The sequence below is a fragment of the Amblyraja radiata genome, chromosome 16 (genome assembly GCF_010909765.2).
Source record: "Amblyraja radiata isolate CabotCenter1 chromosome 16, sAmbRad1.1.pri, whole genome shotgun sequence".
Taxonomy (NCBI): Eukaryota; Metazoa; Chordata; class Chondrichthyes; order Rajiformes; family Rajidae; genus Amblyraja; species Amblyraja radiata.
Window position 1 is genome coordinate 50,360,913 of NC_045971.1, and position 22,857 is coordinate 50,383,769.

Below are 22,857 nucleotides of genomic sequence, written 5' to 3' on the forward strand. Positions count from 1 at the left end.
CACGTTGACCAGAGATGCTGCTTGACCTGCTATGTTACTCCAGCACTGTGTCTTTTTGAGTATGAACCTGCATCTGCAGTTCCTTGTGTCTGCCAAAGATAGGCACAAAGTGCTGGGGGAAAATATCTGCAACAATTCAGATTTCGGGACATTTGGCTACTTGTTCCCGATGTTGGGGGAGTCCAGAACCAGCAGTCACAGTTTAAGAATAAGGGGTCGGCCACTTAGGACTGAGATGAAAAAATGTTTTCATCCAAAGAGTTGTGAATCAGTGGAATTATCTGCCACAGAAGGCAGTGGAGGCCAATTCACTGGATATTTTCATGAGAAAGTTAGATTTAGCGCTTTGGTCTAACGGAATCAGGAGATATGGGGAGAAAACAAGAACGGGGAACGATTGTGGATGATCAGCCATGAGCATATTGAATGGTGGTGCTGGCTCGAAGGGCCGAATGGCCTACTCATGCACCTATTGTCTATGTTTCTGTGAAACGTCACCTATCCACAGACGCTGCCCGACCCGCTGAGTTACTCCAGCACTCCGTGACCTTCTTCCCAAGCTGCATGCCACCCTGCGCGTGACTCAGTACCAATGTCGGCAGTCCCCCCTTGGATTGGGGGTGACGTCAGGGCGCCGGTCGTGCGCGCCGTGCGTGCGGCTGAAGTCACGGCTCAGATCGGCTGGCCAGCGGACCTGCAGGCGGGCAGGCGGCTCGACGGGGCGCCCGGACACTTGGTGTCGCAGGTCGGTGCGGCCTCCCTTCTCTCACTTGCCTCCTCACCCCGCTCTCACCCCCTCCTCGCCCCCTCCCTCATCCCCCCGCTCCCCTCCACTTTCTCACACTCTCAGCCCCCCTGCCCTCCCCCCCTCACACCCTCCGCGCCCCCTCCCTCATCCCACTCTCACCTCCTCCATCATCCCCCCACAGCCCTCTCACCCCCGTGTCCTCCCTCTCCCACTTGCCTCCTCGCCCCCCTCCCTCATCCCCTCCACTACCCTCCACCTTCCCGCCACTCCCCTTCCCATCGCCTCTTCCCCTCCCTTCAAGCACCAGTAATGTTCACGCGTTAGTAATGTCCAGTTTGCCAGCTTGTTGACTCTCTGTGTTCCCCTCCTCCAGGGTTTGTGAGCCGTTGCTGTGGACGGAGAGAAGGGGTGTGAACGGCCATTGAGGGCGGCCAGGGTGCCGGTGAGCCCCCCACCCCCCCCATCTGCTCGGTGTGCGGGCTGACCTTCGAGGGGCTGAGCTTCAGTGGACGACCACATGGCGGGGCACAACAGGGAGAAGCGTTATGAGTGTGACATGTGTGGCAAAGCCTGGCAGCACCCGAGCCATCTAGAGACCCACCGGCGGGTTCACGCAGGAGAACGTCCCTTCGACTGCTCGAAGTGCGGCTACAGCTTTAACCGCTATGAGAACCTGCTGCGGCACAACCGCATGCACACCCGCAAGAGGCCCTTCACATGCTCCGACTGCGGCAGGAGCTTCAAGACAACGAATGACCTGAAGATGCACCGGCGCGTGCGCACGGGCGAGAAGTCCGATGGCTGCTCCACCTGCGGCAAGAGCTTTGCCCGGTTGTCGGGACTATGGCAGCAACGGCGGGTGCACAGCGGTGAGCGGCCCTTCACCTGCTCTGACTGTGACAAGGGCTTCAAGTCGTCCAAGGACCTGAAGAGGCACAGACACCTGCACACCAGGGAGCGGCCCTACACCTGCAGCGACTGCGGCAAGTGCTTCACCCACTCCAACAACCTGCTGAAGCACCAGCATACCCACACTGGGGAGCGTCCCTTCACCTGTGCCCCGTGCGACAAGGGCGCCACCCGCTCCACCCACCTGCTGTCCCACCAACAGGTGCACGACGGCGACCGTCCCTTCACCTGCCCCGCTTGCGGAGAGCGCTTTGCCATGGTCTCCCACGTCCTGTCTCACCAGCGCATGCACACCAGTGGCCAGCCCTACGACTGCCCGTACAGGGGTGAGGCGTTTGACAGCTCGAGGGTGTTGCGGAAGCATCGGCGGGCCCACGTCGGCGAGCAGCTGCTCCCACTGCGGTGAGCATTTCAAGAGCTCACGGGGGCTGCGGGAGAACCAGCGGATACACACCAGAGGGAGACCCTTTGAGTGCGCTGAGTGTGGCAAGGGTCACGCCCGCCATGTCCAGCCTGTGGTGAGCGTCCCTTCACCAGCACCGGCGAGTTCACACCAGCCAGCGCCCCTTCACCTGCCCGCTCTGTGACAAGGCCTTTGCCCACCCCTCCAGCCTGCTGGCACACCGCGACGTGGATAGGCGCTGTTCAGGTCGACACAAAATGCTGGAAGGAATGGGTCAAGTTTCGGGTCGAGACCGAAACATTGACCCGAAACATCACCCATTCTTTCTCTCCAGAGATGCTGCCTGCCCCACTGAGTTACTCCAGCATTTTGTGTCCTTTCTTTGTAAACAAGCATCTGCAGTTCCTCATTTTTAAACCATTCTGGTTAACCATCTCTGCATCTTCCCAAAAGCCTCCACATCAGTCCTGTAATGGAGTGATCGGAACTGTATACAATACTCCAAATGCTACCTGACTAATGTCCCTTAAAGCTGCACATATACATTCCCCTCTCTCCCCCCTCCCCACACCCTCCCCTCTCCCGCCACTCACTCTCCTCCCCCACTCGTACACATATTTATCCCCACCCCACCCTCTCCCGCTCCCTGTCTCTCTCACACGCCCCCCCCTCTCTCTCTCTCTCTCTCCTCCACACACTCTGCCCCCCTCCCCACACTCTCCCATCTCCCACCACTCTCTTCCCCCCTACTCGTACCCAAATTCTCTCCACACCACCCTCCCGTGCCCCCCTCCTCTCACACACTCCCTCTCTTGCTCCCTGTCTCACACACTCCCTCGATACCCTTTCCCTCCGGTGCATCTACCACACAGAACTATATAGCTTTCCCCCCTCCCCACGTCTACTCCATCCCTCTCCCACATCCTCTCTCTCTGTCCCTCTCACACACACGCCCTCGCTCTTTTTTTCTTTTCAAAGACATTATTCGACACAATAATATGATACAACACATCAAATCATAAACAAAAATTACACTATATCAAGTATCATTATAATACAACATTGCATTCATTGTTCACAATACTCTCAACCCCACGCGGTGACCAGCGCCCACAGAAGGCCTCCAGAGTCCCCGTGGACACCGCGTGTTCTCTCTCCATGAACACACATGCAAGGACGTAGGCCCGAAAGAGGGGCAGGCATCCGACTCTAGCCTGACCATCGACCACCAACATGGACCCGCGAATGGCCATCTTGGCCAGGCCCAGGAGCAAACCGACAGGTAAGTCCCCCCCCCCCCCCGCCCCTCCGCTCTCCCCACACCCTGCCTTCAGTCCAAACACTAGAATGGTAGGACTAAAATGCAACCAGAACTTGAGGAACAACCTCTTCAGATATTGGTACAGGGACAGTAGCCTCTCACACTCCATATAAGCGTGGAACACGGGCTCTTCCTCGCCACAGAAAATACAGGCAGCGGACGAGCCCGTGAACCGACTCAAAAGTTTATTACATGCCACTGCTCTATGCAGCACTCTCCACCCCAGGTCCCCAATGTAAAGGGGGACAATTCCTTTGTAGAGGGACCCCCACTGGTGACCTTCCCCGCCTTCAGGTGGTAACACCGTCTGTCGGGATGGGAAACGAAGGCAAAGAGATGCAGGATGTGCAGGAACATTCTGTACAGTGCGCGTCTCTTCGCATCACGAAATGGCATGCAGGTCATTTCAGAAAGGCGGTTCACGTTGTGTGGAGCCGGTGCCCGAGAAATATCCCGGAGCCGAGGCCCGATGAGCAGATTTGACGGAGCGGGTGACAGCTCAGTCAGAACCACTCTAGGCGCACGCCTCTCTTCGACACCCGCCACGACTGAGTGAGGACCGGCCACTCCCGCAGCCGCATCATTCCCCTCCCCTCGTGGAGCAACACGCTGGCTAAAAACAACCAAATTCCTTACTCTTAGCACATCCCGGTAGAAAACAGGCAAACCCCTTAGGGCGGGTCGACTGATGCCCGCCACCGGGAGCCGCGAGACCCCCCTTGGACAACGACCCCGTCGAAATAAATACGTGGCCAGAGAGTGCCATCTGGGAGGGGTTCTCTACATACATATACCTCCACAGAGTCCTGCGACGGAGAGCCGCCACCTGGGTACGCACGCATACCAATGACTGGCCGCCCTCCTCTAACGGGAGACTCAGGACTGCTGCGGAGACCCAGTGCTTCCTATTTCCCCAAAAGAAATCCACCAGCTTCTTCTGTAAAGCAGTTACAAATATGGAAGGCGGGACAAGAGTAGCCAGCCGATACCATAACATGGAGGCCACCAGCTGCTTTATTACCAACACCCTCCCCTGAAAGGAAAGAACTCCAAGCAGGCCTGACCAGCGCCCCAGCCGGGCAACCACTTTCGTCTCCAACTCCTGCCAGTTTGCCGACAAGCATCCTCAGTGGGGCTCAGGTACACCCCCAAATAGAGGAGGTGCGTGGTGCTCCACGCATACATTGTCATCCCCTCCGGCAGGGAGTCTGACCCACTAAAAGTACGGAGCACTTACTCCAGTTAATCCTGGCAGAAGATGCAGCCGAGAAAATCTCCTGGCAGTCACGCATCCTCCGCAAGTCACCAGGATCAGTGAACATAAGGAGTACATCATCGGCATACGCCGAAAGAACCACCTCCACCCCAGGGCTAGGTAGGGCCAGGCCTGTCAACCTCCTCCGAAGAAGACACAGGAATGGCTCCACACAGACCGAGAACAACTGACCTGACATGGGGCACCCCTGACGGACCCCACTCCCAAAATGAAAGGGAGCCAACAACACACCATTAACCTTCACAAGACACTCCACTGCAGCATACAAAAGGCGGACCCGGGCCACAAAATGCGGTCCAAATCCAAACGCTTGCAACGTCCCGAAGAGATATTCATGCTCTACCCTATCAAAAGCCTATTCCTGATCTGGAGACAGAAAAACAGCTGACTGACCAGTACCCTGGGCTAGATGAATCAGGTCCCTAACCAGGTGAATGTTATCCTGAATGGACCTGCCAGGGACTGTATAGGACTGGTCAGGATGAATCAGTTGAGACAGCACGGAGCCCAGGCGATTTGCCATCGCCGTGCAAAAACTTTATACTCTGTACATAGGAGAGAGACCGGGCGCCAGTTCTTCAACACGTGGTGTTCGCCCTTCTTGGACAGCAAAACGACAACTGCCCTACGCCACGAGAAGGGCATCTCCCCGGTCGCCAGGCTCTCTCCCAGAACCAACATGTAGTCACCCCCCAGGATATCCCAGAAAGCTCTAACAAACCCTCCTGAGCTGATGCAAGACACGAGTCAACTCCTCCAAAGATATAGGGCCATCAAGAAGATCGGCCACCTCCCTATCTACAGTCGGTAGACCCTCCCACAGGTCCTGCTGAGCCTTCCCGCTGACTCCACCTGCGGAGAACAGTACAGGGACCCGTAAAAGGACCTGACCAAGGCACTAATCCTCTCCGGATCAGTGACAGAGGAGCCATCATCTGCGAGTAGCTCTACGAGCTGCTTATGGGCTCCACGCCTCTTCTCCAGAGAGAAAAAGCACGGCGAAGCTCGGTCCAGATCGTGCAGCATCTGGACCTGCGACCTCACGTAAGCGCCTCGGGACCGCTCAAGTTGCAGGTTCCTCAAGGCTTCCTTCTTCTCGTGAAACACTCCCCATTCGCAGGAGTCATCTCCAACCCGACCCAGGCGAGACTCTGTGTCCAGCAGCTCCCTCTCAAGCCTCTCGATCGCTGAGTCCCGCCGCCCGGTCGACCCCCACGTATATTCCTTACAAAAAAGACGGATGTGAGCTTTCCCCACATCCCACCACTGCCTAAGGGAAGAGAAGCACCTCTGCCTCTCTCTCCACCTTACCCAAAACCGACTGAATGACTCCCGGAAACACCGATCCTCCAGCAGCCGGTTATTAAAGTGCCAGTACGCAGACCCGGCCCGAGCGCGCGCTGGATTAAAATCCACACGCACCAGACAGTGGTCCTGAGGCCGCTGAGACACGGGAAACAAACGCTCGGGAAATATATATTCGATCAATGCGGGAACCACCTCCCTCAGACCTCCGCGAAAAAGCAGTGGAATCAGGGTGGAGGTCCCGTCACGCATTAACCAAATCAAAGGATTCAATCAACCCTCTCAGCTTCTTCGCTACAGCAGGGGCACACTGAGTACCAGAATGGTCTCGCACCTCAAGTGTGCAATCAAAGTCTCCCCCAAGGAAGACACACTCTCCCCTATCAATAGTGCTCAACAGAGCAGTCACCTCCTGAGGTAGGCCGGCCTGCATCGTGCCGGAGCTGGGGGCATACACGTTAATGCAATGCAACGGCATGCCATCCAGGCTCACGGTCAGATGGAACAAACGTCCTGGCACATCTTCTGGCACTTCACTGGGCTTTTTCACGGGGCGAGTTGACGTAAGATGTCACCAGAGTGAAGTGGTCGTGGTCCAGCACGAGTTTCGCACGATCGTAGATAAAGAGTTCCCACGGTACTCGGCATTTCTGTTATTTGTTCGAGTGACTTGTCCATCTCCCGAGCTTTCCCGTTAATCTTGAATGAACATCGTGAACTGTAGTGTTGTTAATCACGTGGCACAAATGATGTTACTTTGTTTTCACACACTATATTGGGTTTTTTCACACACTATATTCCTCCCTTGGTTGAATTGGCTCATTTGGAGACATGCCTATACTAAGTATTTTCGAGTACAGGACGGTGGTTATTTTCATTGACGCGCTGTATGCAGCAGCCCACTATGTGCATCGAGAACGCTTGCGTGAAGGCAGAAGGGTGAGATTAATTAAAAAGAGAATTAAGAGGAAGTCTCACTGGGTGAAGCCCATCTTTCAACGGAGACCTCAATTTGGACAATATGACCAGCTGCTTAATGTGCTGTGCGAAGAGGATAAAAGTGCATTCACAAACTTTGTCAGAATTTCACCCGAGCTCTTTAATGAGCTGAAGAATAATATGTTTTTTTTTAGACAAATGTTGTTTGGTGTGATGCACCTTCTCTCAATATGTGCAAGAAGTCGTCTTTTTATTTTGTCAAATAGGAATAAAGACTTTGTCTCACATTGACCGTGATGGTTGTCTTATTTTATTATCTACTGAGAGGTGAAACTTTCAAACGTTTAACCAGTCAGTAGACAGACAATAAATAGTAACAATCGAGCCATAAATGGTGTATACATGGTGAAGGGAACAACGCTGTGTGCAAGATAATGTTTAAAATCATGCGAGGAATCGATCGGGTAGATGCACAGTCTCTTGCCCAGAGTAGGCGAATCGAGGACCAGATTACATAGGTTTAAGGTGAAGGGGAAATGATTTAATATGGATCTGATTAAATACTGTCAGTAGTAAACCCGATCAAAAACAACATCAGGACGTCTATTAAACACCAGAGATCCCAGTAAACACCCAGCCGAGACTTATTACAGGTCTAGTGGAAAGACACAAAGCGCTGGAGCAACTCAGCGGGTCAGGCAGCATCGCTAGACAACATGGATAGATGATGTTTCGGGTCGGGACTCTTCTTCAGCGCTGAGTTACTCCCGCATATTGTGCCTTTCCAATGCAGATTAGCGTCTGCGATTCTTTGCTCCTGCATTACGGGGTCTATCTCGATTCCCGATAAAGTCTAAAACCCATCCTCCAGAGTTCTCAGCCCAGGGCGCCCATAAACAAGCCCTTAACTCCACACTGGGGACAGAGGCTGAGAGGTGTACAAAACCATGAGACGAACAGGCAGGGAAATAGACAGAGTCCAGGGTAATATATGTCCTTTGCCCACAGAGGGGATTCGAGGACCAGAGGGCATAGGTTCAAGGTGAGGGGGGACGATCTAATAGGAATCTGAGTGAGGGGTAACATTTTCGCACAAAGGGTGGTGGGTGTATGGAACAAGCTGCCAGAGGACGTTGTTGAGGCTGGGTCCATCCCTACATTTAAGAAACATTTAGACAGGTACATGGATAAGACAGGTTGGGAGGGATATGGACCAGACGCAGGCAGATGGGACTAGTTTCGATGGGACATTTTGGCCGGTATGGGCAAGTTGAGCCGAAGGGCCGGTTTCCACACTGTAACTCGATAAAGCCAGTGAGTATACGATCTAAGATAGTCCGAGGGTCTCGGATGAGGTAGGTAGTAGTTCAGGAATGCTCTGAGGTTGGTGTTAGGATGGTTCAGTTACATAAGTGCTCAAATGTAGGCACCGTTTTCACAGTGGAAGCTCCGAGACTGTGCAGCGGGCGATTGTCGTGTTGGCTGGGACTCCTTTTATCTATGCAGGGGGTTGACCTCAGTCTGAAGAAGGCTCTCGACCCGTTCCTTCTCTCCAGAGTTGCTGCCTGTCAGGCTGAGTTGCTCCAAGCAACTGGTGTCTATCTTCAAAGGACTGACCACCGGGCTGGATGTCGGGGCTGGCGTGTTGCGTTTCACAGACCGAACTGTCCAATTAATGGTAACAGATGGGCACTGAGGGAAGTCCCCCCCTCTCTGTTTCTCTGCCCTTTCTTTAACTTTTGTGCCTCTATGCAAGTATCTCGCGAGCCATCCCAGACTGCCCATTTCTGCTCCCCCTCGTCTTTAATAACTACATTTCCCTAACAATTACTATCTTTGTTAGTTATAGGAGCAAAATTAGGCCATTCGGTCCATTAAGTCCACTCCGCCATTCAATCGCGGCTGATCTATCTCTCCCTCTCAACCACATTCTCTTGCCTTCTCCCCATAACCTCCTGACAGCCGCACTAATCAGGAATGTAACTATCTCTGCCCCTATTCTTCACCCTTTTGACAGTAGTTTTGTTTTATTGGAGACGCGGGAGACAGCGGATGCTGGAATACTGAGCAAAACACGAAATGCTGGAGGAACTCGGTGCATTTGTGTTTAAGAAGGAACTGCAGATGCTGGAAAATCGAAGGTACACAATAATGCTGGAGAAACTCAGCGGGTGCAGCAGCATCTATGGAGCGAAGGAAGTAGGCAACGTTTCGGGCCGAAACGTTGCCTATTTCCTTCGTTCCATAGATGCTGCTGCACTCACTGAGTTTCTCCAGCATTTGTGTGTGTGGGTGGGAGTAGGGGGGAGGGGGGGGGAGGGGGGAGAGAGATAAGGCAGCCTGAAGAAAGGGTCGCCTGTCCATTTCCCTCCGTAGATGCTGCCTGGCCCGCGGAGTTCCTACAGTCTTAGAAACTGCTTTAGACAAAAAGAGACACAAACTGCTGGAGTAAAATAGCTCAGCAAGTGAGGTACCTGAACACTCAAAAATGAAAAAGAATGAAAATGTGATTATTTCACCTCCCTTCAACTATTTTGTGTTTCAGCATGAGAGCGATTATAACATTAGAGACATTCATCTTGTAGTGATTTGTTAATGAAGAATTGCAGACATCATTCTGATAGTAAAAAATATATTTATTTAACAATGAGGTAAAACAAGCACTGACAATCAAACTGCTCAGTTACTCACCGTTCGCAGGAGTTCCCACGGTACCCGCAAGAGTTATTACGGATATCGCACGGATATCGCACTGGCCACTATGTTCATACAATGTTGCAATGCTTACCCACAAGTTTACAAGTCACTCTTGGAGAAATTCAAACTTTCTTGAATTACACGACTACCTGCCGTTAGCGCCACGGTGGTCCACGGTGGTCCACGAATGCCGTACTGTTATTGCACGAGGTTCCCACGATGTTAAACTCTGGTTCACTCTTGCGTCAAGTCGCCCCGTGAAAAAGCCACTTTAGAACATTTTGCAGGAAATTCTGAGCCAACAGAAAGGCCACCCCACTCGAATTCGAGCTAAGATGGCTCATGTAGCCCCCCCCCCCCCCTCCCCCACTCCAATCTCCAGATGGGTTCATCACTAACAACGGTATGCGGCTCCTGCAAAAAACACACTGCATATTTCCCCTCTCTAAGGACTGATAAAAGCTGAAATCTACGAAAACTCGCTCTATTCCCGTTTAAGTTTAATGTGGCTACTTTGATTGTGCAGTCACACTAGATTGAGACCCTCATACTCCCCGTAGACTCCATAACTCTCTCTCTTAGGAACTCCAAAAATTCGCCAAACTGGCACTTCTCAGAGTCAGGAAGATCACTATCATTGTTCCCAAGGATAGCCTCGAGAGTTTTAAACAAATCCGGCAGATCAGCCCACCGTCTCTTAGCAGCATCCGCCTTTGTTCTGTTGGTACGGCTTATCTTTAAGAACTGTCGCACCTCACAGATCACATTTCCATGAGACTCGTCCTTGGAGCCTGGGCTATCGGCCAAGTTACTCGCACCTGACACAACAAGCTCAGCATCACCAAGGTCATTGTCAGAAGTCGAAAGACCAGAACTCTCTGGAATTTCGCTAACCCCTCCACACAAACTGGCCCCATCATTCTGCCCCTCCTCTGGCATGACACCAACCCAGGATCAATGCCGCGGAAGGATCCCGAAACCCCTAACCGCATCACATAGCCCACTGACTGGCTGGGCTCCTGCGCTCTGCCCTCACCCTCTACATCTGGGCCTGGGGAAGAAAAAACAAGAGGCATCCCCAGGGTCTGTGGTACACTGGCACCCCCAGAATCTGAAAGAGGATCGCCGCCTGAAATAGCTCCGACCTCCACAGCACCTAAAGCACCCCCTCCACGCGCAACACCCAGAGGCTCTCCACTTGCTTTTTTACTCTCCCCTGCCAACTCAGCCGGCGGTGCAGCACACCCCCCAGTACCTCCATTGGCTCTGATATGGAGCACAGATTGGTACACCATTCCCCCCGAACACCCCCTCCCCCCTCGGGCTGACTCTGCTCATCTCCCGTCTCAGGGTCCACACTACCAGGGGAGCTTACCCCACCCTCTAGCGTGATAACACCCTCAGTAGTCCTCTGAAACGAGGGGACCTCCTCCGACCCAGAGGACACACCCCCAGGGAAGCTAAACTCACCACGCGATGAGATAACTCCCTCGGAGGGCCCCTGAGACGAAGGGACATCCACCCGCCCAGAGGACACAGCTCCAGAGGGGTCTACCCTATCACCTGATCTTGTAGTATCCTCGGGAAATCCCTGAAGTGGAGGCTCAATCTCCAACCCGGAAGACACCAGTTCCTGACCTCCAACCACATCGGTGGTGGAAGGTCTGGAAAAATACACCCCCCTAACTTTGGACCCACGTCCTAGCTCTTCCTCGCCAGGCCCAATGCTCCTTTTTGTCCCACTAGCATGCGGCGATACGGTGACCTCCATAAAGAAAGGGTCTTCCGCCTCCACACTACCCCCATCCACTACCACCCGCTCGTTGTACCTTCCCTACCCCCGTCAGAGCCACCTCAGCTCCTTGCTGGGCCACGGCAGTTGCACTCTGGACCTCACTGGAGCTGACAGGCACCCCTTGGGTGATCTCCGCACTCGGCAGTTGCACACCCGCCTGCTTCTGACTCGCTTGGGTGTTCTTTTACTGCTTGTTCTTCTTCTTCTTCTGCTGCTCCCATTTCTCTCCACCCTCCCCCTGTGCCTCACCTTCAGCCACCACCACAGGTTCAGGACATAGGGGGCGGGGGCCCTTGCTGCCCCGCGTCCCCAAGGCGGAACTTGCAGACCCAGAAGGGCTATCTCCGCCGCCCCGGATCACCGAGGCAGAGCCGGCAGCCCCAGCCAGGTCAGCAATACCACCCTGCCATGACGAGCCACCCCTGATGGGCCAGCAGTGCATTCCTGGGCCGCTGTGCTAGAAGTTCTGGCAGCGACCCCGTGATTAGGACATTCCCTACGGAGATGTCCATAACCACCGCACGCATGACACCGTGCCTTTCCCCAACTCCAACGAACGGTTCTAGGGAGACCCCTACACTCCACCTCGAAGCTACCCTCAGCGCCTTCCCCCACCCCACCTTCACGAACACCCTCCTCTTGAAACTGAAGATCCCCTTTTCTTCGGGTCCCCCGCGGGGTGCATGAGCCTAAAATCGCTTTCTCACGGGGCGACGTGACGCAAGATGTAACCAGAGTGAAGTGGTCGTGGTCTAGCACGATATCACACGATGTAACGGGGGGTAGATAAAGCGTTCCCACGGGTACTCGGCATTTCTGTTATTTGTGCGAGTGACTTGTCCGTCTCCCGAGCTTTCCCGTTAAATCTTGAATGAACATTGTGAATCCCCATTCATAAAAGAGAAGGTAATTGCGCGGGGGTGTAAATAATTGACAATCTGCTGCTGCCTGCCCGCTGAGTTAAAAAGTTCCCACGGTCACGATATACAGTGTATCGTGAGTCTTGCGTGGGAACTTTTTAACTCAGTGGGCAGGCAGCAGCAGATTGTCGCTCCCTTCAGTTTCACCCCTCCTACACCCCTCTGCTTCCCGGCCATGTGTGTGACCCCTTCCCTCCCCTCTTCAGCTCCCCGCCCATTGCACCGGCGCGGGGGCTTTGCACTGTCTTCACGTTGGCGATGCTAGCAGGATCGTACCAGTCACCGGAGACGTCAGGACCAACGGGACACCTACCCCCAGGCCCACTGCAAGCACTGAGATCCCAGAGACCCACAGCCAGCAGCAGCGCAGCCCCGTTCCAACTCCAGAGGAACACGCTCCCCGTAGGGACAGAAGCTTATGGTGTGCAAGGTACGTCTTGTTCTTGGGGTTGCGGATGAGGAGGCGCAGCTCGGGCTGTGACGTCTCCGGCCACGTACAGGAGCTGAGACTGGGAACTGTGGGGTTGTTTGCAGTTGCAGAGGGAGGGGGCAAGGGCGGTACAGTTCACAGTCTCAGCTCCAGTCCAGGGGGGTGGCCGGAGACGTTAGGACCAACGGGACACCGACTGCAAGCACGGAGCTCCCAGAGACTCACAGCCAGCAGCAACTCTAGCCCAGCCCCGCTCCAACTCCAGAGGAACCCGGGTTGCGGATGAGGGGGCGCGGATTCCTCTGGAGTTGGAGGGACAGGGAGACACAGCAGCTTTTGAGAATGGTGGGCAATCACATCCAAAGTTCTGCCCACACAGTCAGTACACATCTCCTACACTTGTCTCCCGCACTAAGATCATCTCGCAGAGAATGATCCCAGCCTAACAGCATGTTCATTCCAGATTACTCACCTTCTGTCCCCTCTGTCTAGCTTCCGGGTTCACCGTTCGCAGGAGTTCCCACGGTACACGCAAGAGTTAATACGGATATCGCACTGGCCACTACGTGCATATAATGTTGCAATCTTCAACCACAAGTGTACAAGTCACTCTTGGAGAAATTCAAACTTGCTTGAATTTTCTCCCGAGTCAACAAGTTACACGATTACCTGCCGTTAGCGCCACGGTGGTCCACGGCGGTCCACGAATGCCGTACGGTTATCGTACGAGGTTCCCACGATGTTCAACTCTGGTTACCTCTTGCGTCAAGTCGCCCCGTGAGAAAGGCCTATTAAGCACTTAGACCACACCTCCCCAATCTGAGACAAGTACGGAATGAGTGTCGCATCCAGAACTCCGCAGGACAACCGGTCTCACCCTGGACACCCATGGGTCCACCTGTACATGGACCCCCCCCCCCCCACTGAAATCCCCCTCTCCAACGCTGTAGCCACATCCTCCCGGGTCATCAATATCATCTCAACCTTTCCCCTCTCGAGCTCGGAAGAGACAATAGCCCCCCTCCCAAGAAGGGCATTCATAGCCTTCGTAATTACTCCCCTGGACATCTGGGGCCCAGTTTGAACCGAGATACCAAAACCGTCCCAGTCCAAGTCAACATGAGGCTCATATTCAGAAGGCCTCAATTCCGCCGCTGATGTCACCGCTGCGTAGCTCCTCTCCTTCGGCCGAGCCCCCGCCATCGCCATCCGGACAGAGGCACAAACCAGCTCCCGGCACCCCAACAGCTCAGCTCCAATTAAATTCCCAGGGACAGTCACAGTCGAAGACAGTCTTCAGAAAGCAAAATCCTCCAGCTGAAGCAGGAAAGTCTCCAAGTTCATCCACAGCCGAGAACACCTTACCCTGTCTTGCCGAACGTAAAAGCACCTTCTTCACATTAAGCCAGGCAACCGCACTGGAGCTGAGAAAGACACAGTCTGTCCGTCTCTCTCTCTCTCTCTCTCTCTCTCTCTCTCTCTCTCTCTCTCTCTCTCTCTCTCTCTCTCTCTCTCTCTCCTCTCGCGCTCCTCTCTCTCTGTCTCTCTCCTCTTCGCTATCTCTCGTCTGCGTCTTCTCTCTCTCTCTCTTCTTGCTCTCTCCCTCCTCTCTCTCTCTCTCTCTCTCTCTCTGTCTCCTCTCTCTCGTCTCTCTCCTCTCTCTCTCTCTCTCTCTCTCTCTCTCTCTCTCTCTCTTCCTAAGGGTTCCTACTCTCTACGCCTAGGCCCCAATCCACCAGCCCTCTCATCCTTCCTCCCACCTATCCCCTAATGCCCCTGTCCCACTTAGGAAATCTGAACGGAAACCTCTGGAGATTTTGCGCCTCACGCAAGGTTTCCGTGCAGTTCCCAGAGGTGGTTGCCGGAGGTTGCAGGTAGTGGAAGCAGGTAGGAAGACTGACAAGTACCTCCGGGAACCGCACGGAAACCTTGGGTGGGGCGCAAAGTCGCCAGAGGTTTCCGTGCAGGTTTCCTAAGTGGGACAGGGGAATACAAATGTTTGCCGTTTACTTGTTCCAGTTCCTCTCCCGAGTTTTACATTTAAACCAAGCCGATTTCCTGCAAATTCTAAATAATTGACAATCTGCTGCTGCCTGCCCACTGAGTTAAAAAGTTCGCACGCAAGACTCACGATACACTGTATATCGTGACCGTGGGAACTTTTTAACTCAGCGGGCAGGCAACAGCAGATTGTCAATTATTTACACCCCCGCGCAATTACCTTCTCTTTTATGAATGGGGATTCACAATGTTCATTCAAGATTTAACGGGAAACCTCGGGAGACGGACAAGTCACTCGCACAAATAACAGAAATGCCGAGTACCCGTGGGAACGCTTTATCTACCCCCCCGTTACATCGTGTGATATCGTGCTAGACCACGACCACTTTTTGTCTAAAGCAGTTTCTAAGACTGTAGGAACTCCGCGGGCCAGGCAGCATCTACGGAGGGAAATGGACAGGCGACCCTTTCTTCAGGCTGCCTTATCTCTCCCCCCCCCCCCTCCCCCCTACTCCCACCCACACACACAAATGCTGGAGAAACTCAGTGGGTGCAGCAGCATCTATGGAACGAAGGAAATAGGCAACGTTTCGGCCCGAAACGTTGCCTACTTCCTTCGCTCCATAGATGCTGCTACACCCGCTGAGTTTCTCCAGCATTATTGTGTACCTTCGATTTTCCAGCATCTGCAGTTCCTTCTTAAACACAAATGCACCGAGTTCCTCCAGCATTTCGTGTTTTGCTCAGTATTCCAGCATCCGCTGTCTCCCGCGTCTCCAATAAAACAAAACTACTGTCAAAAGGGTGAAGAATAGGGGCAGAGATAGATACATTCCTGATTAGTGCGGCTGTCAGGAGGTTATGGGGAGAAGGCAAGAGAATGTGGTTGAGAGGGAGAGATAGATCAGCCGCGATTGAATGGCGGAGTGGACGTAATGGACCGAATGGCCTAATTTTGCTCCTATAACTAACAAAGATAGTAATTGTTAGGGAAATGTAGTTATTAAAGACGAGGGGGAGCAGAAATGGGCAGTCTGGGATGGCTCGCGAGATACTTGCATAGAGGCACAAAAGTTAAAGAAAGGGCAGATAAACAGAGAGGGGGGGGGACTTCCCTCAGTGCCCATCTGTTACCATTAATTGGACAGTTCGGTCTGTGAAACGCAACACGCCAGCCCCGACATCCAGCCCGGTGGTCAGTCCTTTGAAGATAGACACCAGTTGCTTGGAGCAACTCAGCCGGACAGGCAGCAACTCTGGAGAGAAGGAACGGGTCGAGAGCCTTCTTCAGACTGAGGTCAACCCCTTGCATGGATAGCAGGAGTCCCATCCAACACGACAATCGCCCGCTGCACAGTCTCGGAGCTTCCACTGTGAAAAGGTGCCTACATTTGAGCACTTATGTAACTGAACCATCCGAACACCAACCTCAGAGCATTCCTGAACTACTACCTACCTCATCCGAGACCCTCGGACTATCTTAGATCGTATACTCACTGGCTTTATCGAGTTACAGTGTGGAAACCGGCCCTTCGGCTCAACTTGCCCATACCGGCCAAAATGTCCCATCGAAACTAGTCCCATCTGCCTGCGTCTGGTCCATATCCCTCCCAACCTGTCTTATCCATGTACCTGTCTAAATGTTTCTTAAATGTAGGGATGGACCCAGCCTCAACAACGTCCTCTGGCAGCTTGTTCCATGCACCCACCACCCTTTGTGCGAAAATGTTACCCCTCACTCAGATTCCTATTAGATCTTCCCCCCTCACCTTGAACCTATGCCCTCTGGTCCTCGAATCCCCTCTGTGGGCAAAGGACATATATTACCCTGGACTCTGTCTATTTCCCTGCCTGTTCGTCTCATGGTTTTGTACACCTCTCAGCCTCTGTCCCCAGTGTGGAGTTAAGGGCTTGTTTATGGGCGCCCTGGGCTGAGAACTCTGGAGGATGGGTTTTAGACTTTATCGGGAATCGAGATAGACCCCGTAATGCAGGAGCAAAGAATCGCAGACGCTAATCTGCATTGGAAAGACACAGTATGCGGGAGTAACTCAGCGCTGAAGAAGAGTCCCGACCCGAAACATCATCTATCCATGTTGTCTAGCGATGCTGCCTGACCCGCTGAGTTTCTCCAGCGCTTTGTGTCTTTCCACTAGACCTGTAATAAGTCTCGGCTGGGTGTTTACTGGGATCTCTGGTGTTTAATAGACGTCCTGATGTTGTTTTTGATCGGGTTTACTACTGACAGTATTTAATCAGATCCATATTAAATCATTTCCCCTTCACCTTAAACCTATGTAATCTGGTCCTCGATTCGCCTACTCTGGGCAAGAGACTGTGCATCTACCCGCTCGATTCCTCGCATGATTTTAAACATTATCTTGCACACAGCGTTGTTCCCTTCACCATGTATACACCATTTATGGCTCGATTGTTACTATTTATTGTCTGTCTACTGACTGGTTAAACGTTTGAAAGTTTCACCTCTCAGTAGATAATAAAATAAGACAACCATCACGGTCAATGTGAGACAAAGTCTTTATTCCTATTTGACAAAATAAAAAGACGACTTCTTGCACATATTGAGAGAAGGTGCGTCACACCAAACAACATTTGTCTAAAAAAACCCATATTATTCTTCAGCTCATTAAAGAGCTCGGGTGAAATTCTGACAACGTTTGTGAATGCACTTTTATCCTCTTCGCACAGCACATTAAGCAACTGGTCATATTGTCCAAATTGAGGTCTCCGTTGAAAGATGGGCTTCACCCAGTGAGACTTCCTCTTAATTCTCTTTTTAATTAATCTCACCTTCTGCCTTCACGCAAGCGTTCTCGGTGCACATAGTGGGCTGCTGCATACAGCGCGTCAATGAAAATAACCACCATCCTGTACTCGAAAATACTTAGTATAGGCATGTCTCCAAATGAGCCAATTCAACTAAGGGAGCAATATAGTGTGAAAAAAAACAATATAGTGTGTGAAAACAAAGTAACATCATTTGTGCCACGTGATTAACAACACTACAGTTCACGATGTTCATTCAAGATTAACGGGAAAGCTCGGGAGATGGACAAGTCACTCGAACAAATAACAGAAATGCCGAGTACCGTGGGAACTCTTTATCTACGATCGTGCGAAACTCGTGCTGGACCACGACCACTTCACTCTGGTGACATGTTGCGTCAACTCGCCCCGTGAAAAAGCCCAGTGAAGTGCCAGAAGATGTGCCAGGACGTTTGTTCCATCTGACCGTGAGCCTGGATGGCATGCCGTTGCATTGCATTAACGTGTATGCCCCCAGCTCCGGCACGATGCAGGCCGGCTTACCTCAGGAGGTGACTGCTCTGTTGAGCACTATTGATAGGGAAGAGTGTGTCTTCCTTGGGGGAGACTTTGATTGCACACTTGACGTACGAGACCGTTCTGGTACTCAGTGTGCCCCTGCTGTAGCGAAGAAGCTGAGAGGGTTGATTGAATCCTTTGAGTTGGTTAATGCGTGACGGGACCTCCACCCTGATTCCACTGCTTTTTCGCGGAGGTCTGACGGAGGTGGTTCCCGCATTGATCGAATATATATTTCCCGAGCGTTTGTTTCCCGTGTCTCAGCGGCCTCAGGACCACTGTCTGGTGCGTGTGGATTTTAATCCAGCGCGCGCTCGGGCCGGGTCTGCGTACTGGCACTTTAATAACCGGCTGCTGGAGGATCGGTGTTTCCGGGAGTCATTCAGTCGGTTTTGGATTAGGTGGAGAGAGAGGCAGAGGTGCTTCTCTTCCCTTAGGCAGTGGTGGGATGTGGGGAAAGCTCGCATCCGTCTTTTTTGTAAGGAATATACGTGGGGGTCGACCGGGCGGCGGGACTCAGCGGTCGAGAGGCTTGAGAGGGAGCTGCTGGACACAGAGTCTCGCCTGGGTCGGGTTGGAGATGACTCCTGCGAATGGGGCGTGTTTCACGAGAAGAAGGAAGCCTTGAGGAACCTGCAACTTGAGCGGTCCCGAGGCGCTTACGTGAGGTCGCAGGTCCAGATGCTGCACGATCTGGACCGAGCTTCGCCGTTCTTTTTCTCTCTGGAGAAGAGGCGTGGAGCCCATAAGCAGCTCGTAGAGCTACTCGCAGATGATGGCTCCTCTGTCACTGATCCGGAGAGGATTAGTGCCTTGGTCAGGTCCTTTTACGGGTCCCTGTACTGTTCTCCGCAGGTGGAGTCAGCGGGAAGGCTCAGCAGGACCTGTGGGAGGGTCTACCGACTGTAGATAGGGAGGTGGCCGATCTTCTTGATGGCCCTATATCTTTGGAGGAGTTGACTCGTGTCTTGCATAAGCTCAGGAGGGTTTGTTAGAGCTTTCTGGGATATCCTGGGGGGTGACTACATGTTGGTTCTGGGAGAGAGCCTGGCGACCGGGGAGATGCCCTTCTCGTGGCGTAGGGCAGTTGTCGTTTTGCTGTCCAAGAAGGGCGAACACCACGTGTTGAAGAACTGGCGCCCGGTCTCTCTCCTATGTACAGAGTATAAAGTTTTTGCACGGCGATGTAAACTCGCCTGGGCTCCGTGCTGTCTCAAGTGATTCATCCTGACCAGTCCTATGCAGTCCCTGGCAGGTCCATTCAGGATAACATTCACCTGGTTAGGGACCTGATTCATCTAGCCCAGGGTACTGGTCAGTCAGCTGTTTTTCTGTCTCCAGATCAGGAATAGGCTTTTGATAGGGTAGAGCATGAATATCTCTTCGGGACGTTGCAAGCGTTTGGATTTGGACCGCATTTTGTGGCCCGGGTCCGCCTTTTGAATGCTGCAGTGGAGTGTCTTGTGAAGGTTAATGGTGTGTTGTTGGCTCCCTTTGATTTTGGGAGTGGGGTCCGTTAGGGGTGCCCCATGCCAGGTCAGTTGTTCTCGGTCTGTGTGGAGCCATTCCTGTGTCTTCTTCGGAGGAGGTTGACAGGCCTGGCCCTACCTAGCCCTGGGGTGGAGGTGGTTCTTTCGGCGTATGCCGATGATGTACTCCTTATGTTCACTGATCCTGGTGACTTGCGGAGGATGCGTGACTGCCAGGAGATTTTCTCGGCTGCATCTTCTGCCAGGATTAACTGGAGTAAGTGCTCCGTACTTTTAGTGGGTCAGACTCCCTGCCGGAGGGGATGACAATGTATGCGTGGAGCACCACGCACCTCCTCTATTTGGGGGTGTATCTGAGCCCCACTGAGGATGCTTGTCGGCAAACTGGCAGGAGTTGGAGACGAAAGTGGTTGCCCGGCTGCGGCGCTGGTTAGGCCTGCTTGGAGTTCTTTCCTTTCAGGGGAGGTTGTTGGTCATAAAGCAGCTGGTTGCCTCCATGTTATGGTATCGGCTGGCTACTCTTGTCCCGCCTTCCATATTTGTAACTGCTTTAGAGAAGAAGCTGGTGGATTTCTTTTGGGGAAATAGGAAGCACTGGGTCTCCGCAGCAGTCCTGAGTCTCCCGTTAGAGGAGGGCGGCCAGTCATTGGTATGCGTGCGTACCCAGGTGGCGGCTCTCCGTCGCAGGACTCTGTGGAGGTATATGTATGTAGAGAACCCCTCCCAGATGGCACTCTCTGGCCACGTATTTATTTCGACGGGGTCGTTGTCCAAGGGGGGTCTCGCGGCTCTCGGTGGCGGGCATCAGTCGACCTGCCCTAAGGGGTTTGCCTGTTTTCTACCGGGATGTGCTAAGAGTAAGGAATTTGGTTGTTTTTAGCCAGCGTGTTGCTCCACGAGGGGAGGGGAATGATGCGGCTGCGGGAGTGGCCGGTCCTCACTCAGTCGTGGCGGGTGTCGAAGAGAGGCGTGCGCCTAGAGTGGTTCTGACTGAGCTGTCACCCGCTCCGTCAAATCTGCTCATCGGGCCTCGGCTCCGGGATATTTCTCGGGCACCGGCTCCACACAACGTGAACCGCTTTTCTGAGTTCCAAGCTAATTAACCTGCAAACCTGCATGTCTTTGGAGTGTGATTAGAAAACTCACGTACAAACATAGAAATGAGTGCAGAAGCAGGCCATTCAGCTCTACGAGCCAGCACCGCCATTCAATATGATCACGGCTGATCATCCTAAATCAGCACCCGATCCTGCTTTCCCCACATATCCCTTCATTCCGTTAGCTTTAAGACCCATACCCAACTCTCTCTTGAATATATCCAGTGAATTGGCCTTCTGTGGCAGAGAATTCCACAGATTCACAACTCTCTGGCTGGAAATGTTTCTCCTCATCTCAGTCCTAAATGGTCTCCTCTTATTCTTACACGTGATCCGGATATTCTTCTGGACTCAGCCAACATGTGGGAAAATGAGAGTGGGTTAGGTGGGAAAAATTGTCGGCATTGACTAGTTGACAATTTCCATGCACTATGGTACAACATCTCTATGGCTCTGTCTCCCGGTGGCAAAGTGGCACTGCGTTAGATTTGCTGCCTCACACACCACCAGTTTTCTCCGGATGCTCCGATTTCCTTCCCCACACTCCAGAAACAAACATTTATGCAGGTTAATTGAATTCCTATAATATATATAGTGTCCCTAGTGTGTAGGAAAGTGCCAGTGTACCGGGAACAGTGACTGGTCAGCGCTAATTCAGTGGGGCGAATGGCCTGCTCGCACGCTGAAGTAAAAGTCCAAAGTCTCAAGCGAAATTATAGCGTTAAGTAGGAGGGAAGACGAATTGAATTTAAAATAGATTTATTACGTTTATTACATTTCATAAATTATATTTACAACATTAGTAATAAAAATAAACGAGTCTTTCTGGATATTCACTCTTCCTCTTCGGCCTTCCTGTCCAGATCCGCCGAATCGATGCCCACTTCTTCGTAATCCTTCTCCAGCGACGCCATGGCCTCCCGCGCGTCCTGGAACTCCCTTTCCTACAGACCCTCTCCCACGTACCAGTGGACAAAGGCCCGCTTGGCGTACATCTTGTCGAACTTGAGGTTCACGCGGGTCCAGGCCATGGAGACGGCGGTGGTATTGCTCAGCATGCAGACGGCTCGCTGCACCTTTGCCAGGTCGCCCCCCGGGACCACTGTCGGGGGCTGGTAGTTGATGCCCACCTGCGGGAGAAAGAGAAATAGCGTTTAGTTCGGTTGCAGACACATTGGAAGGATCCATATTAACGGGACGGATGTGGAAACATAGAAACATAGAAAATAGGTGCAGGAGTAGGCCATTCGGCCCTTCGAGCCTGCACCGCCATTCAACATGATCATGGCTGATCATCCAACTCAGTATCCGGTACCTGCCTTCTCTCCATATCCCCTGGTCCCTTTAGCCACAAGGGCCACATCCTACTCCCTCTAAAATATAGCCAATGAACTGGCCTCAACTACCTCTGTGGCAGAGAATTCCAGGGATTCACCACTCTCTGCGAGAAAAACGTTTTTCCCATCTCGGTCCAAAAAAAATTCCCCCCTTATCCTTAAACTGTGACCCCTTGTTCTGGAAAGGGGTCACAGAGAACGTGTTTCCAGCTTCAGGTTTCTGGGCGTCAACATCTCTGATAACCTCTCTTGGACCCACAATACCTCAACACTGGTCAAGGAGGCTCACCAGCGTTTCTTCTTCCCGAGGAGACTAAAGAAGGTCCATCTGTCTACTCAGATTCTGGTGAACGTCTACCGCTGCGCCATCGAGAGCATCCTTACCAACTGTATCGCAGTATGGTATGGCAACTGCTCTGTCTCCGACCGGAAAACACTGCAGAGGGTGGTGAAAACAGGTTCCTCACTCTCCTCCATTGAGTCTGTCCAAAGCAAGCGTTGTCTGCGAAAGGCACGCAACATCGTCAAGGACTGCTCTCACCCCAGCCACAGTCTGTTTACCCTCCTCCCATCCGGGAGGCGCTACAGGTTTCTCCGTTGCCGGACCAGCAGGTTCAGGAACAGTTTCTTCCCTGCGGCTGTTACACAATATAACTCTGCACCTTGGTGATTGCCAGTCACACCCCCCCCCCCCCCGGATAGTAAAATTGCACTACTGCTACAGATTGTACATATATATATTTTACTGTTCATTATTCTATGTTCGCTCTTCTGAGTGAGATGCTAACTGCATTTCGTTGTCTCTGTACTGCACACTGCACAATGACAATAAAGATTGAATCTA

At 52.7% G+C, this 22,857-nt stretch overlaps 1 long non-coding RNA gene and 1 pseudogene across 1 annotated transcript; one reads left to right on the forward strand and one right to left on the reverse strand.

Annotated features, from left to right (window-relative positions):
- LOC116982309 overlaps positions 1-22,857 on the forward strand; it is a 999,615-nt pseudogene that overhangs the window by 22,216 nt on the left and 954,542 nt on the right.
- On the reverse strand, positions 62-1,390 carry LOC116982228. Its single transcript, XR_004414409.1, has 3 exons — positions 1,053-1,390; positions 549-551; positions 62-73 (listed from the first exon to the last, which is right to left on the reverse strand). It is a non-coding gene; the product is annotated as an uncharacterized LOC116982228 (long non-coding RNA).